Genomic DNA, 14,664 nt, shown 5'->3' with positions numbered 1-14,664 from the left:
TGGATCAAAAGTCTTGATCAATGTGTTTAGTTCACGGGTGTGCTCTTTGGTCAGATAAACCAGTAGTTGCCGGTAGCATTCCTGGTTGCCTTCCGGAGATACACATAGTTAACCCATCAGGATGCTCCAATACATCAGGCAATGGGACTCCGAGAACCTCTCTGGCTATGTCAAGAACATTTTGAAACCCATTGTACAAGGATGCGCCAGCGTCTGTCATGACACTACAGATTTCTTACAGAAACTCAGCACCCACGGACTAGTCAAAACGGGAACATTCCTCGTCACAATGGACGTTTCAACACTCTACACCAGCATCCCCCACAATGATGGCATTGCCACGAGCTTCAGTACTGAACACCAACAACTGCCAATCTCCGAGCATCATCCGCTTCACCTTTGACAACCAGCTTTTCATTCAGACACATGGAATGGCTATGGCACCAAATGTGCACCCCAATATGCCAACATTTTCAAGGTCAAACAAGACTTTTTTTTTTGCTGACAGGATCTCCCAAGCAGCACTGTACGCCAGTTATATTGATATTTTCTTCCTCTTGACCCATGGCGAGGAGTCACTGAAAGCACTACTCAGTGACAGCAACAAATTCATCCCACCATCAGACTTACCATGCACTACTCTAGTATCTGTCTCATTTTTGGACACGTGCATTTCCATCAAGGACAGGCACCTCAGTACCTCACTCTACTGCAAACCCATGGATAACCTCACCATGTTACACCTCTAGCTTCCACCCTAAACATATTAAAACAGCCAAATCCTATGAGCAAGCCCTACGCATGCACAGGATCTGTTCAGATGAGGAGGAACACGACGGACGCCCGAGGGTGCTCAAGGATGCCCTCATAAGAACAGGGTACGCTGCTCAACTCATTGACTGCCAGCTCCGACGTGCCACAGTGAGAAACTATAATGACATCCTCAGGAGACCAGATGCTGGTTGCAACCAGTCGGATACCCTTCGCTGTCCAGTACTTCCTGGGAGCAGAGAAACTAAGCCATGTTCTTTGCAGCCTGCAACACATTATCGATGAGGATGAACACCTCACCAAGACCTTCCCTACACCTCCGCTTCTCTCCCTTTTTTAAACCACCACCAAACCTTAAACAGACCATTGTTCGCAGCAAACTGCCCAGCCTTCAGGACAACATGGACCACAACGCTATGCAACCCTGTCATGGCAACCACTGCAAGACATTTCAGAATGTCGGCATGGATACCACCATTACACATGAGGACGCCACCTACCATGTACACAGCAGGTACTCAATGGTTCAGCCAATGTTGTCTATCTTATACACTGCAGGCAAGGATGCCCCGAGGCATGATACATTGGCGAGACCAAGCAGACGCTCCGACAATGGATGAGTGGACATCGTGCAACAATCGCGAGACGGGGTGTTCCCGCCTAGTCGGGGAACACTTCAGCAGTCAGGGACATTCAGCCTCTGATCTTTGAGTGACCATCCTCCAAGGAGGACTTTGGGATACACAACAACGCCAAGTGGCCAAGCAGACGCTAATTAGCCAAAATTGGTGCCCATGAGGATGGCCTCAACTGGGACCTTGCATTCATGTCACACGAAAGGTGATCCCACTATACTATATACACTCCCTCCCCCTCTCTCTCTCTTTCCTCCCCCCCCCCCCCCTCGCGCGCGTTCGCTCGCTCGCGCGCTCTCGTGCGCTCTCTGCGTCTCGCGCGCGTGCGCGCCATCTCTCTCTTGCTATCTCTCGTGCTCGTGCGCTCTCTCTCGATCGTGCTCTCTCTCACGCTGTCTCGCTCTCGCGGTTTTTAACAGGAAAATATGCATTGTGGCTGCGAAACTAAGAAACTTCTGCTCTGAAATGTCAGGAGAGCAGAAGGAACCTGTATGAGGCTCTGCAAAGAATGCAAGATGTAGGGTGATCCAAACAAGTCAAAGATTTACATCTATGCTGATCAACACATGAGCTTCAATTAACCCCTGAAAATTGTCTGTGTTCATTCCTCAGCTACTCAGTCTACCAGTACTTGAGAACGGGTCTCTCCTGATGGGCTGGGATGTTACCAACCTGTGCATGGCTGAGCACTTTAAGTAAGTGCTTAATTACTCCGCTTTAAATAAAACAACAGGTGTGGACACCTTTCCAGTGAACCTCATGTGAAAGTGTTATGGAGGTTGACAAATCCATCATTTCTCTGTCATCAAACAAAGTACCAGGTGTAGTTGTAATCCCACGAGAAATTACAAATCTGTGAAGCTCCAAATTAGGCATCAATCTCACGCAATTACATCACAGAATGTGGTCCCAATAAATCTTTCTGTCGGAGATGGAGCAGTACCATGATCATTGTAATGATCAAAAAGGAAAAAGACATCAGATTTGTGTGAACATGGGCCTTTATTCCTGATGAAGGGCTTTTGCCCGAAACGTCAATTTTGCTGCTCGCTGGATGCTGCCTGAACTGCTGTGCTCTTCCAGCACCACTAATCCAGTATTTGGTTTTCAGCATCTGCAGTCATTGTTTTTACCTTGCTCTTTGTGATAGCTGGTCAACTGAAACAGCAGAGGCACTTGCAACATGATCGTAATCCTTTGGCAAATATAAGTGAAATGCCATGAACTAAAGATATGATTCCTTTATGCATTTGTTCACCTGACAAAGACCTTTGACTCAGTAAATAGACAGGCCTTGTGAAAAGTCTTGACCTAAATTGGAAGGTGCTGATAAAGCTGTAAATCTGATGCAACAATTTCCCAATGCAATAATTGCCAGTCACTACTTCACTCTACTTGGTGGAATAAGAAGTCTGTCATGGCTCCAGTGCTCTTCAGTACATTCTTTGCTACTGTGCTTTCTGGGGCATTTGATTTAAATGGTGGTAGAAGAAACATCCAATTCAGAACAAGTAGCAATCTCTTCAAACTGAGATGAGGGAATTCTTAACTAAAGTATCATACACGGTGCTGTTTGCCAATGACTCTGTCTTCATGTCACACTGAGTGTGGCCTTCAAAGGATCATGAGCTGACTTTGAAAGCCAACTGATGACTATGGACTAACTCTTCAGCCCAAGAAAGCCAAAAATACTCCTCCAATTGACGTCAAATTCTAAGAATATCCCATTTACTATAACAATCAATGACAGACCCAGGACTATTTCACCTATTTTGAAACACAATTACCAGAAATATTGACAGTGAGAATTGCCAGAGTAAGCTTAGCATTTTTCCTTTTGTACAAGGTGGCACGGTGGCTGTGTGGTTAGCACTGCTGCCTCACAGCACCACGGACCCTGGTATGATTTTGTCTGTCTGTGTGGAGTTTGCACCTTCTCCAGTGTCTGCATGGGTTTCCTGCAGGTGCTCCAGTTTCCTCCCACAGTCCAAAGATGTGCAAGTTAGGTAAATTGGCCAAGCTAAATTGTCCATGGTGTTCAGGGTTGTGTAGGTTAGGTGATTTAGACAAGGTAAATGTAGACTAATAAGGTAGGGTAATGGGTCTGGGTGGGATACAACTTTGGATGGTTGGTATGGACATGTTGGGCCAATTGGCCTGTTTGCAGACTCTAGATTCACTCAGGTGGAAATGCATCAAATATGCAGCTAAGCTGTTGTCATCTCCACCCCTCTGTATGCCTGAGTGACCTGAGTCACTCACTCTGGATATATTAAAGGATAATGGATAAGGTTCCACTTGAGGTGTGTTGTAAATATCTAATTCATGTGTTTGCATTTTTAATTCTTAGGAACTTAAATTTAACAGTAGCTACTGGGATAAGTGTAGTTGAAGCATGTGGAAACCTGTTACGCTTAAAAGGTTGGGGTAACATTGCTTTAAGAGGTTAACAGCTAGAAAGAGAAGATTGGAAACAGTTGTACTTGCTGAGCTGGAGATACTGCTTGTAGTAATGATGGTCCGAAGAAGTGGTTTGCTTTGGCAGCTGAGTTTTAGCAAAATTAGTTAAAAACATTCAGTGAACTCTGGTAGGCTGTAAAATACATTTTAACAGATCAAATAACTTGTAAATGAGGAATACATAGCCTGATCTGGGCTCCTTAGCCTGATTTTTAACTTTTGTTGTAATAAAGATGCTTGGAGATTAAAAGAGTACTCTACTCTAGTTTAAAGTTACCTGGGTGTTTGGTAGCTGAAAGATGTTAGTTGCAGAATGGAACTGAGAGAATGTTCAACATACCTGGCTCCAGGTAGCATAAGTGCTTCTGTTGGCAGACTCCAGGTGGTTAGCACTTGGGTGAAGTCCCATGGAGTGGTGGCTTCATGCCATTGAGAAACTCTGGGGTGAAGATAGGCCACAGTCAGTTTTTGCTTTGTAGCTTCTCCTGGCAGGTGATCTGTTGTCCTGATGTGCCATGCTTAACTGTCTTGTGCCATCCTCTCTCAACCACTTTAACTTTGATGTGAACACTGACATCTAGCACCTAATGACATCTATGCCACTACCTTTTCTACTGCCCTTCACTTTGCCTGCTAGAAGAGATCTCTATAGCTTTCATCTGTAGTCAAATGGCTGAAATACTGGCATTTTCTTATCGAGATGTCACTTTTGCTCTTGCAGTTTTAGGTACTTCTGTATTTGTCTTGCAGTCTGTACATGGAATTTTTAAACCCGTTTAGCATCCATATTTTCAAAGACTTCCATTTTATTTCATAGATCTTATTCTTAGAATAGGGGGCAGATGGCGGATCAACAGATGGTGGTGAATCTTTGGAATTCTCTGCCCCAGAGGACTGTGGAAGCTCAGTCATTGAATATTTTCAAGACTGAGATTGATAGATTTCTCCTTTTTTAAACCATCAATGGGTATGGCAATTGTACAGGAAAATGATGTTGAGCTCGAAGATCATCTAAGATATCATTGAATAACAGATTTGCCTCAAATGGCTGAATGACCAATGCCTGACCTTTTTCTCATGTGCCTGTTGTCCTGGACTTTGAGGAATATGGAGAAGCGATAGAATCTTTAGTTTGTTGTTAATACATCCTTTATTTTCACGAAATTACTTCTATCCATATCAATTTTCTAATTTGCTCATCACATCTGCCATCTTCTGTTATCATTTATTCTAAATTAACAAATTTATCTACTTATTACAGCGTAACCCAGTTCGATCTTCACTCTAAAAACCAAAAGAGCTACAGCTGCTGCAGATCGGAAACAAAACTAGACATTGGTGGAAAAGTTCAGCGGGTCTGGCAGCATCTGTGAAGGTTCTGAGGAAGGGGCACCAGACCCGAAACATTAACCCGGATTCCTCTTTACAGATGTTTCCAGACCTGAGTTTTTCCAGCAATTTCTGCTTTTGTTTCAATCTTCACTCAAGTTTCTTTTAATGTATTCCTACTAACTATCACTGTTTTTGACTTTTGTGTTTCTACTTCATCCAAATTGTAAACTCCTAGATTTTACTTGATCTGGATACTTTATAGGACTGTTGTGTTTCTGTAATTAGTGCCATTATACTGCAGGTTTAGTTCTTGCCTCCAGTTGTTAAACCTGGAAGTACACCTGATTCTCTGAATATTTGCTCTTTGCACAGTTTGAAATGTTTTGGCAACAGTACACAGCCTTGTCTTATTCCACTTCACTTGAGAATTGCCTGATTGCCCCTCTTTTATCCTGATGCTCACTTTTTGACCCAATATAGGCTCCGTATAAATCATACTTCTTGACTGCCTACGTCATATTTGAGCAACACTTCTATTACCTTTTTGATCATAAATACAATTACATTTTTTTCATAGTCTAGGGGGGCATTCTGCTTTGGCTGATTTGAGGTATGGGATATTTCTAGTCATGTAAATTTGGGAAGAAGTCCTTCCTCAATAAAAGACACCAACAAATTTACAAAAAAATTGACCAAAACTCCATGAGGCATCAGCTTATGAGCCCATTGCATTCAATTAAAGGTAATTCCTTGAACAGCACTTTGGAACGCAAGGCTTTTGTATCTGGTGGGGAAAGTTTTATAACTGTAGGTCATAGATCTTGCTTTGATGTACTAGGATTTGTCGTGATAAGATGGTTAGAATTTGGTTATATGAATCAAAAGCTTTACTTCTTGGGAAGTAAGAAACATTAGAAATGGATTGGGTATGCTAGTAAATGTACGAGAGATTAGTTAAATGTTATTGGATAATCTCTGAGCAATCGTGATTAAGATCGAAAGGAAGCCTTTTGATGTGGTGGCCAGTACAAGTTTATGCCTCAAGATTCCAGTGACCAGGAAATAGAAGTATTTCATGATGGCATTGTGAAGTATTAAGATTATGTTAACTGATTTGGCAAATGTAATAGGCAATCTAAATGGAAAAATGGTGAAGGAACATCAAGAATATATCAATCGGTTATGGCCTTGGAGTGAAAGCTGACAGAAGAGAGACTGATACAGGTTTGACAAGAAAGTGATCCGAGTTGGCAAATACTTTTTTTTTAAGCACCCTATAAGAAGTCATATGAATGGATTCTTCCCAGTATAATATGTTTAGAAATCAAATAGATGAAATGATGATGACACTGTTTTAGAAATTACATAAAGAACATGCGTGCATATTCTGGCAGTTCATTATCGTCTTGAGGTAAAAGTTGAATTGAGACTGAGAATACTGGAAAAGGGAGTAAAAGTGTGACTATTTAGACCTTGATGTTGAAGGATGAAAACATGAGAAGTATTCACTTTTAGATCAAAAATAATGTCTTGGGGTGAGGAATCAGAACAAAATGAGTTTTCAGAGCAATACTTGTGAAAGGAAAGCAAATGGATGGGGAAGAAAAGTGAGAAAACAACATGTTACCAAGGACATATTACCGAAATGGGGATTAAAAACTCTGAAGTTTGAATGACAGGTGAGATACTATCAGTAATGATAGATAGGAGAAAGAAAAGAAGCATGCTGACGTATAATGCGCTTGGTATTTACTTTACACTTGCATGTAGGCATGAGAAAGAGAGATACCCTACATGAATGATGCAGTATTAGAGCTAAAAATAAATTACAAATTGAATGTCATGCATCAGAAAATGAGATCTTTGACAGTTAAAATAAAGGATACCGGATGGTGGATGCCTAAAACAAAGATGTTTGAAAATATCATTTGAAAGGGATGCAGTAACAAAAGGTGGTCTGAGTATATAAGTATATGGTGACCAAATCAAGGAACACTTCAAGATATGAAAGCAAATGATGGACAAAACATTATATCAGGTAATTAATGCCTTGAAATTGAGAATAATGAAAGCATACTGGTGCTGTAGAGCCATTGTTGGCGATGGACATTTGAAGTTCCCCACCCAGAGTATGTTCTTGCTACCCTCAGTGCTTCCTCCTAGTGGTGTTCAGCTTGAAGTACTGATTCATCAGCTGAGAGGTGCAGTATGTGGTTCTCAGTAGGTGGTTTTCCTTGCCTATGTTAACTTCTTTGTTGGAGCAGCACACCCAGGCAGGTGGGAAGTGTTCCATCACACTTCTGATTTGCGCCTTGTAGATGGTGGTCAGGCTTTGGGAGTTTTAATTCACTGGCAGGACATGGGTCCTGGCCAGCATTTATTGTCCATTTTTAGTGCCCTGGAGTAGGTAGTGGTGAACTGCCTTGAATTACTGCACTGTGGATGTCAAGGATCTTGGGTGAATTTCTGCATTGCATATCATAAATAGTATACACTGCTGCTGCTACGGAGTAGATGTTTGTGGATGTGGTGACTGTCCAGCAGGCAGCTTTGTCCTGAATGGTGGCAAGTTTCTTGAGTGTTATTGGAATAGCATTTATCTAATGGCAAGTGTGGAACATTCCAACACAATCCTCAATTGTGCTTTTAAAGATGGTGATTCATCTTTGGGGAGTCTGGAAGTGAGAAACTTGTATTATTCCTAGTCTGTGACCTCCTGTTGTAGCCGCGGTGCTTCTATAGTGAGTTCAGTTGAGTTTCTGGTCAATGGTAACCTCTGGAATGTTGATAGTAATGTACAGCCTAATGTCAAGAGCTATCCCTCTCTCAACTCACCTCTGGAATTCTTCTTTTCTTTATTTGACCATACTTGAGCCATGAGATCAGGAACTGATTGGACCCAGCAGATCCTTACCTGAGCAGTTTATTGTAAGTAAGTGCTATTTTAGCACTGTTAGTGACACCTTTATCATTTTATTGGTGATCGAGTAGATGGGGCATTAATTGGATTTTGTCCTTTTTTTTTGTATACAGGACATTCATGGGAAATTGGTCACTTGTTGTGTAGATGGCTGTGGTGTAGCTGTATGATTTTTGTGAGGGAAATTTGATTGAGTTTTTGAGGAAGTAACCAAGAAGATTGAGAGCAGAGCGGTAGACATTGTTTACTTGTAATTTTGTAAAGTCTTCGACAAGATTCCACATGGCAGACTAATTAGTAAAGTTAGATCACATGGGATTCAGGGTGATTTTGCCAATTAGATACAAAATTGGCTTGACAGTAGGGGGACACAGTGATGGTAGAGGGTTGTTTTTCAGACCGGAAACCTGTGACTAGTTGTGTTCTACAGGGATCAGTGCTGGGTCCACTTTGTCATTTATACAAATGATTAAGATAAGAATATAGAAAGCATGGTTAGTAAATTTGAAGATGACACCAAGATTGGTGGTATCGTGGACAGTGAAGAAGGTTATCTAAGATTACAGAGAGATCTTGTTTATTTGATACAATGGGCTGAAAAGTTGCAATTGGAGTTTAATTTGGATAAATGTGAGGTATTATATTTTGGTTAAAACAAACAAAGGCAAAACTTCTACAACACTGCCCAAGGCCCCACTTTTAATTGTATAACAGAGACCTAGGGGTTCAGGTACATAACTCTTTGAAGTTTGCATCACATTGATAGTGTGGCTAAGAAGGCGTTGCGTTATATTGAGGTTGTACAGGATATTGGTGAGGTCGCTTCTGGAGTAGTGTGTCCAGTTCTGGTCACCCAGTTATAGGAAGGGTATTATTAAGCTGGAGAGGTTTCAGAAGAGATTTACCAGGATGTTACTGGGAATGGAGGCTTCAAGTTATAAGGAGAAGCTGGATAAGCTGGGACTTTTTTCACTGGAGCATAGAGGTTCAGGGGTGACCTTTTAGAGGTTTATAGATAGGGTATGAGGGGTTTAGATAAGGTGACTGACAGGTGTTTTTTTCCTTGATGTTTGGGGGACTTCAAGAATGGGGGGCATATTTCTAAGATGAGAGCAGACCGATTTAAAAAAAATGACTGACTGGGGCAATTTTTAACAGCGTGCTTAATGTGTGGAATTAACTTCCAGAGGAAATGTGAATGTGGGAACACTTACCACGTTTAAAAGACATTTGGATAATTATGTGAATAGGAAAGGTTTGGAGGGTTATGGGCCAGGTGCAGACAGGTGGGACTGACTTAGTTTGGGATTATGTTTGGCGTGAACTCATTGGACCAAAGGGTCTGTTTCTGCGATGTATGACTCCATGGCACTGTGTACTGGAACAGCTCGGCCAGGGGCACATGTTCAGTAGTATTGCTGGAGTTTTGTCACAGCCAAGTTTTTTCATTACCCAGTGCCTCTGACTGTTTGCTGATATCATGTGGAATGAATTGAATTGAAGGCTTGCACAGTAATGGTGGGTGTCTCTGGCGGGTGTTGAACAATTTGCAAATGCTTCAGCCTTAACTTTTGCACTGATGTCTGGGTCCCCCCATTATTTGAGGATGTGAGTATTTTGGAGCCTCCTCACCTAGTAAGTTGTTTAATTGTCCACCACAATTCTTGAATGGATGTGACAGGACAGTAGAATGAACTTGCTTCTGCTCTGTTGGTTAAGCAGTCGCTTAACTTTGCTTATATTGTTTGGCGCACGAGTAATCCTACTTTGTGGCTTCGCTAGGTTGACAATTTGCTTTTAGATATGCCTGTTCTGCTTCTGGTGTGCCTTTCTGCATGCATTGCCGAATCAGGGCTTATCCCCTGGCTTGTTGGTAATGGTAAAGTAGGGTCATATGCCAGCTATGAGTTTGCAGATTGTATTGGAGTACGGTTGTTTATGATTCTGTTGCTGCTGTTGGCTCATGAATGTCCAATCTTGTGTCACTGGATTTATTTGAAGTAAATCTCATTTCGCTTGGTGATAGTGCCATGCAAAAGTAATGTGGTTAACTCTTAAATGCCCTCTGAAGTCTCCAAGGAAACCACTCAGTCACAACAATTGTTAGAAAATCTCAAAAAGGTAATGAAAGCAGACGGACCATCTGGCATCGACCATGGCATCAGAAACAACAATGGCAAGCATAGCTCTGATGACTTTGCAAAGACTTGCTTACTACTATCTTGGGGCTTGTGCTAAAATTGGGAGTTTTGTGTCATGGACTAATCAAACAACAGCCTGACCTCGTCATTCTCTTGGAATCATACCTTACAGACAATACCTTCGAGACCACCATCATTCTTGATAATACAGCTGATTGTCATTTAGCGTCCACCCCTTGGCTGATGAATGCTGCATGTTGAATAGCACTTGGAGGAAGCAGAGGATGGGAAAGGTGTAGAATGTACTCTGCCGTGGAGATTTCCACATACTCCATTAAGAGTGGCTCAGCAGCACCAGTGCAGACCAAGCTGATCGAGAACTGAAGAACATAGCTACTGGACTGGGTTTGCGGCGGATGGTGAGAAAACCGACAGAAAGACATATTTGACCTCATGCTTGCTAATCCAACTGCCACAGACACATCTGTCCATGACAGTATTGTTGAGAGTGGTTTATGGATAACCAAAACTGATATTTACTTAATTAACCACAAATTGGTGTAGCAATCATGTACTTAATTTAAGTTGCCAGGTTTACAGATATGAATTTGGAATTTGTCTATAAGTTAGTGTCAGAAATTTGACAGTACCCAAGATAGAAAGCCACTGATTTCATCCGAATTCCAAAAGATTGTCATAGAATTCATTGAAGCAAAAAGTCCAAGCCAAAGTTAGGAACTGATAAAAATAATATGATCAAATTGCGTTTCATGCCTGCAAACCTCTCAATCTCCTAATCTAAGCCCAATTTTAATGAATCTATTTGTAGTTAATTTAATAAATTGTCAGTTTTAGTTATTTGTAGAATCAAGTGAATGTGACTCCTGACCATGCTTATCACAAGGGCAACTAGGAACAGGAAATAAATACTGGATTAGTGGTGCTGGAAGAGCACAGCAGTTCAGGCAGCATCCAACGAGCAGCGAAATCGACGTTTCGGGCAAAAGCCCTTCATCGAGAATAAAGGCAGTGAGCCTGAAGCATGGAGAGATAAGCTAGAGGAGGGTGGGGGTGGGGAGAGAGTAGCATAGAGTACAATGGGTGAGTGGGGGAGGAGATGAAGGTGATAGGTCAAGGAGGAGAGGGTGGAGTGGATAGGTGGAAAAGAAGATAGGCAGGTCGGACAAGTCAAGGAGACAGTAACTGAGCTGGAAGTTTGAAATTAGGATGAGGTGGGGGAAGGGGAAATGAGGAAGCTGTTGAAGTCCACATTGATGCCCTGGGGTTAAAGTGTTCCGAGACGGAAGATGAGGCGTTCTTCCTCCAGGCGTCTGGTGGTGAGGGAGCGGCGGTGAAGGAGGCCCAGGACCTCCATGTCCTCGGCAGAGTGGGAGGGGGAGTTGAAATGTTGGGCCATGGGGCGGTTTGGTTGATTGGTGCGGGTGTCTCGGCGATGTTCCCTAAAGCGCTCTGCTAGGAGGCGCCCAGTCTCCCCAATGTAGAGGAGACCACATCGGGAGCAACGGATACAGTAAATGATATTGGTGGATGTGCAGGTGAAACTTTGATGGATATGGAAGGCTCCTTTAGGGCCTTGGATCGAGGTGAGGGAGGAGGTGTGGGCACAGGTTTTACAGTTCCTGCGGTGGCAGGGGAAAGTGCCAGAATGGGAGGGTGGGTTGTAGGGGGGCGTGGACCTGACCAGGTAGTCACGGAGGGAACGGTCTTTGCGGAAGGCGGAAAGGGGTGGGGAGGGAAATATATCCCTGGTGGTGGGGTCTTTTTGGAGGTGGCGGAAATGTCGGTGGATGATTTGGTTGATGCGAAGGTTTGTAGGGTGGAAGGTGAGCACCAGGGGCGTTCTGTCCTTGTTACGGTTGGAGGGGTGGGGTCTGAGGGCGGAGGTGTGGGATGTGGATGAGATGCGTTGGAGGGCATCTTTAACCACGTGGGAAGGGAAATTGCGGTCTCTAAAGAAGGAGGCCATCTGGTGTGTCCTGTGGTGGAACTGGTCCTCCTGGGAGCAGATACGGCGGAGGCGGAGAAATTGGCAATACGGGATGGCATTTTTGCAAGAGATAGGGTGGGAAGAGGTGTAATCCAGGTAGCTGTGGGAGTCGGTGGGTTTGTAAAGAAAAAATGTCTGTCAAGTCGGTCGTCACTAATGGAGATGGAGAGGTCCAGGAAGGGGAGCGAGGTGTCCGAGATGGTCCAGGTAAATTTAAGGTCAGGGTGGAATGTGTTGGTGAAGTTGATGAATTGCTCAACCTCCTCGCGGGAGCATGAGGTGGCGCCAATGCAGTCATCAATGTAGCAGAGGAAGAGGTGGGGAGTGGTGCCAGTATAATTATGGAAAATAGACTGTTCTACGTAGCCAACAAAGAAACAGGCATAGCTGGGGCCCATACGTGTGCCCATGGCTACGCCTTTGGTCTGGAGGAAGTGGGAGGATTCAAAGGAGGAACTGTTAAGGGTGAGGACCAGTTCGGCCAAACGAATGAGTGTGTCAGTGGAAGGGTACTGTTGGGGACGTCTGGAGAGGAAAAAATGGAGGGCTTGGAGGCCTTGGTCATGGCGAATGGAGGTGTAGAGGGATTGGATATCCATGGTGAAGATAAGGCGTTGGGGGCCGGGGAAACTGAAGTCTTGGAGGAGGTGGAGGGCGTGGGTGGTGTCTCGAATGTATGTGGGGAGTTCCTGGACTAGGGGGGATAGGACAGTGTCCAGGTAGGTAGAGATGAGTTCAGTGGGGCAGGAGCATGCTGAGACAATGGGTCAGCCAGGGTGGTCAGGCTTGTGGATCCCGAGATAAAGGAAGATGGTCTCCAAAAAGACCCCACCACCAGGGATATATTTCCCTCCCCACCCCTTTCCGCCTTCTGCAAAGACCGTTCCCTCCTTGACTACCTGGTCAGGTCCACGCCCCCCTACGACCCACCCTCCCATTCTGGCACTTTCCCCTGCCACCGCAGGAACTGTAAAACCTGTGCCCACACCTCCTCCCTCACCTCTTTCCAAGGCCCTAAAGGAGCCTTCCACATCCATCAAAGTTTCACCTGCACATCCACCAATATCATTTACTGTATCCGTTGCTCCCGATGTGGTCTCCTCTACATTGGGGAGACTGGGCGCCTCCTAGCAGAGCGCTTTAGGGAACATCGCCGAGACACCCGCACCAATCAACCAAACCGCCCCGTGGCCCAACATTTCAACTCCCCCTCCCACTCTCTGCTGAGGACATGGAGGTCCTGGGCCTCCTTCACCGCCGCTCCCTCACCACCAGACGCCTGGAGGAAGAACGCCTCATCTTCCGTCTCGGAACACTTTAACCCCAGGGCATCAATGTGGACTTCAACAGCTTCCTCATTTCCCCTTCCCCCACCTCATCCTAGTTTCAAACTTCCAGCTCAGTTACTGCCTCCTTGACTTGTCCGACCTGCCTATCTTCTTTTCCACCTATCCACTCCACCCTCTCCTCCTTGACCTATCACCTTCATCTCCTCCCCCACTCACCCATTGTACTCTATGCTACTCTCTCCCCACCCCCACCCTCCTCTAGCTTATCTCTCCATGCTTCAGGCTCACTGCCTTTATTCTCGATGAAGAGCTTTTGCCCGAAACGTCGATTTCGCTGCTCGTTGGATGCTGCCTGAACTGCTGTGCTCTTCCAGCACCACTAATCCAGTATTTTGGTTTTCAGCATCTGCAGTCATTGTTTTTACCACAGGAAATATATGCTGGCCCTGCTAGTGATGCCCATGTGTAATGAGTGATTAAAAACAAGACACCATTCTAATATTGCAAATTATTAATTGCTAATGATGATTCATTTTAAGATCATTCATTTTAATGACTTGTTGTGTTTGTATAAAGTTGTGTCATCAGAGGCTTAAAATAAAATATAACCTGTAATGTACAGATAAGAAAATATAAGGGGATCTCAAAATTGATTTGTATTGTTGTTTGTTGTGTTGCAATTACCGGCTATTGGAAAGATTTGAGGTCGGTAGTACGCTAAGATTTTGGCCTTGCTTAGTAGGCTATGCGTCATATATAAGTTCAAGGAACAGAATCAGAATTGTTGTGATGTATGTATTTTTGTGGCTATGGTGATTTCTTCTTAAAATTTTATTTTTGAGGCCTACCTTTTATAATTAATGGATTTTTGTATACATGGACCCTGATGTGAGTACTGTACGAGTAGTATTTTGGTGTATGATACAAGGTGTGTTTTGGGTACTACTCAAAAGTTGCTGAATTTCTTTTCAATTTATAAAATAAGTTGTTTTGGGTTTTAATGGAATTGTGGAGTATTTTGGGATCAATAGGATTATATTTCTAAATTTTTATCTGTTTATAACACAAATTTATGTGATTAATATACTTATCCTTGTTTCTTTTGTTG

At 43.6% G+C, this 14,664-nt stretch overlaps 1 protein-coding gene and 1 long non-coding RNA gene across 6 annotated transcripts in view; one reads left to right on the top strand and one right to left on the bottom strand.

The window, feature by feature from the left end:
• Window positions 1-14,664, top strand: part of LOC140469547 (nuclear receptor subfamily 6 group A member 1) — a 381,258-nt gene that overhangs the window by 15,969 nt on the left and 350,625 nt on the right. The window lies entirely within an intron of this gene.
• Window positions 1-14,664, bottom strand: part of LOC140469549 (uncharacterized) — a 160,504-nt gene that overhangs the window by 33,595 nt on the left and 112,245 nt on the right. The window lies entirely within an intron of this gene.

The sequence above is a fragment of the Chiloscyllium punctatum genome, chromosome 49 (genome assembly GCF_047496795.1).
Source record: "Chiloscyllium punctatum isolate Juve2018m chromosome 49, sChiPun1.3, whole genome shotgun sequence".
Taxonomy (NCBI): Eukaryota; Metazoa; Chordata; class Chondrichthyes; order Orectolobiformes; family Hemiscylliidae; genus Chiloscyllium; species Chiloscyllium punctatum.
This window is presented reverse-complemented; position numbering and strand designations above follow the sequence as displayed.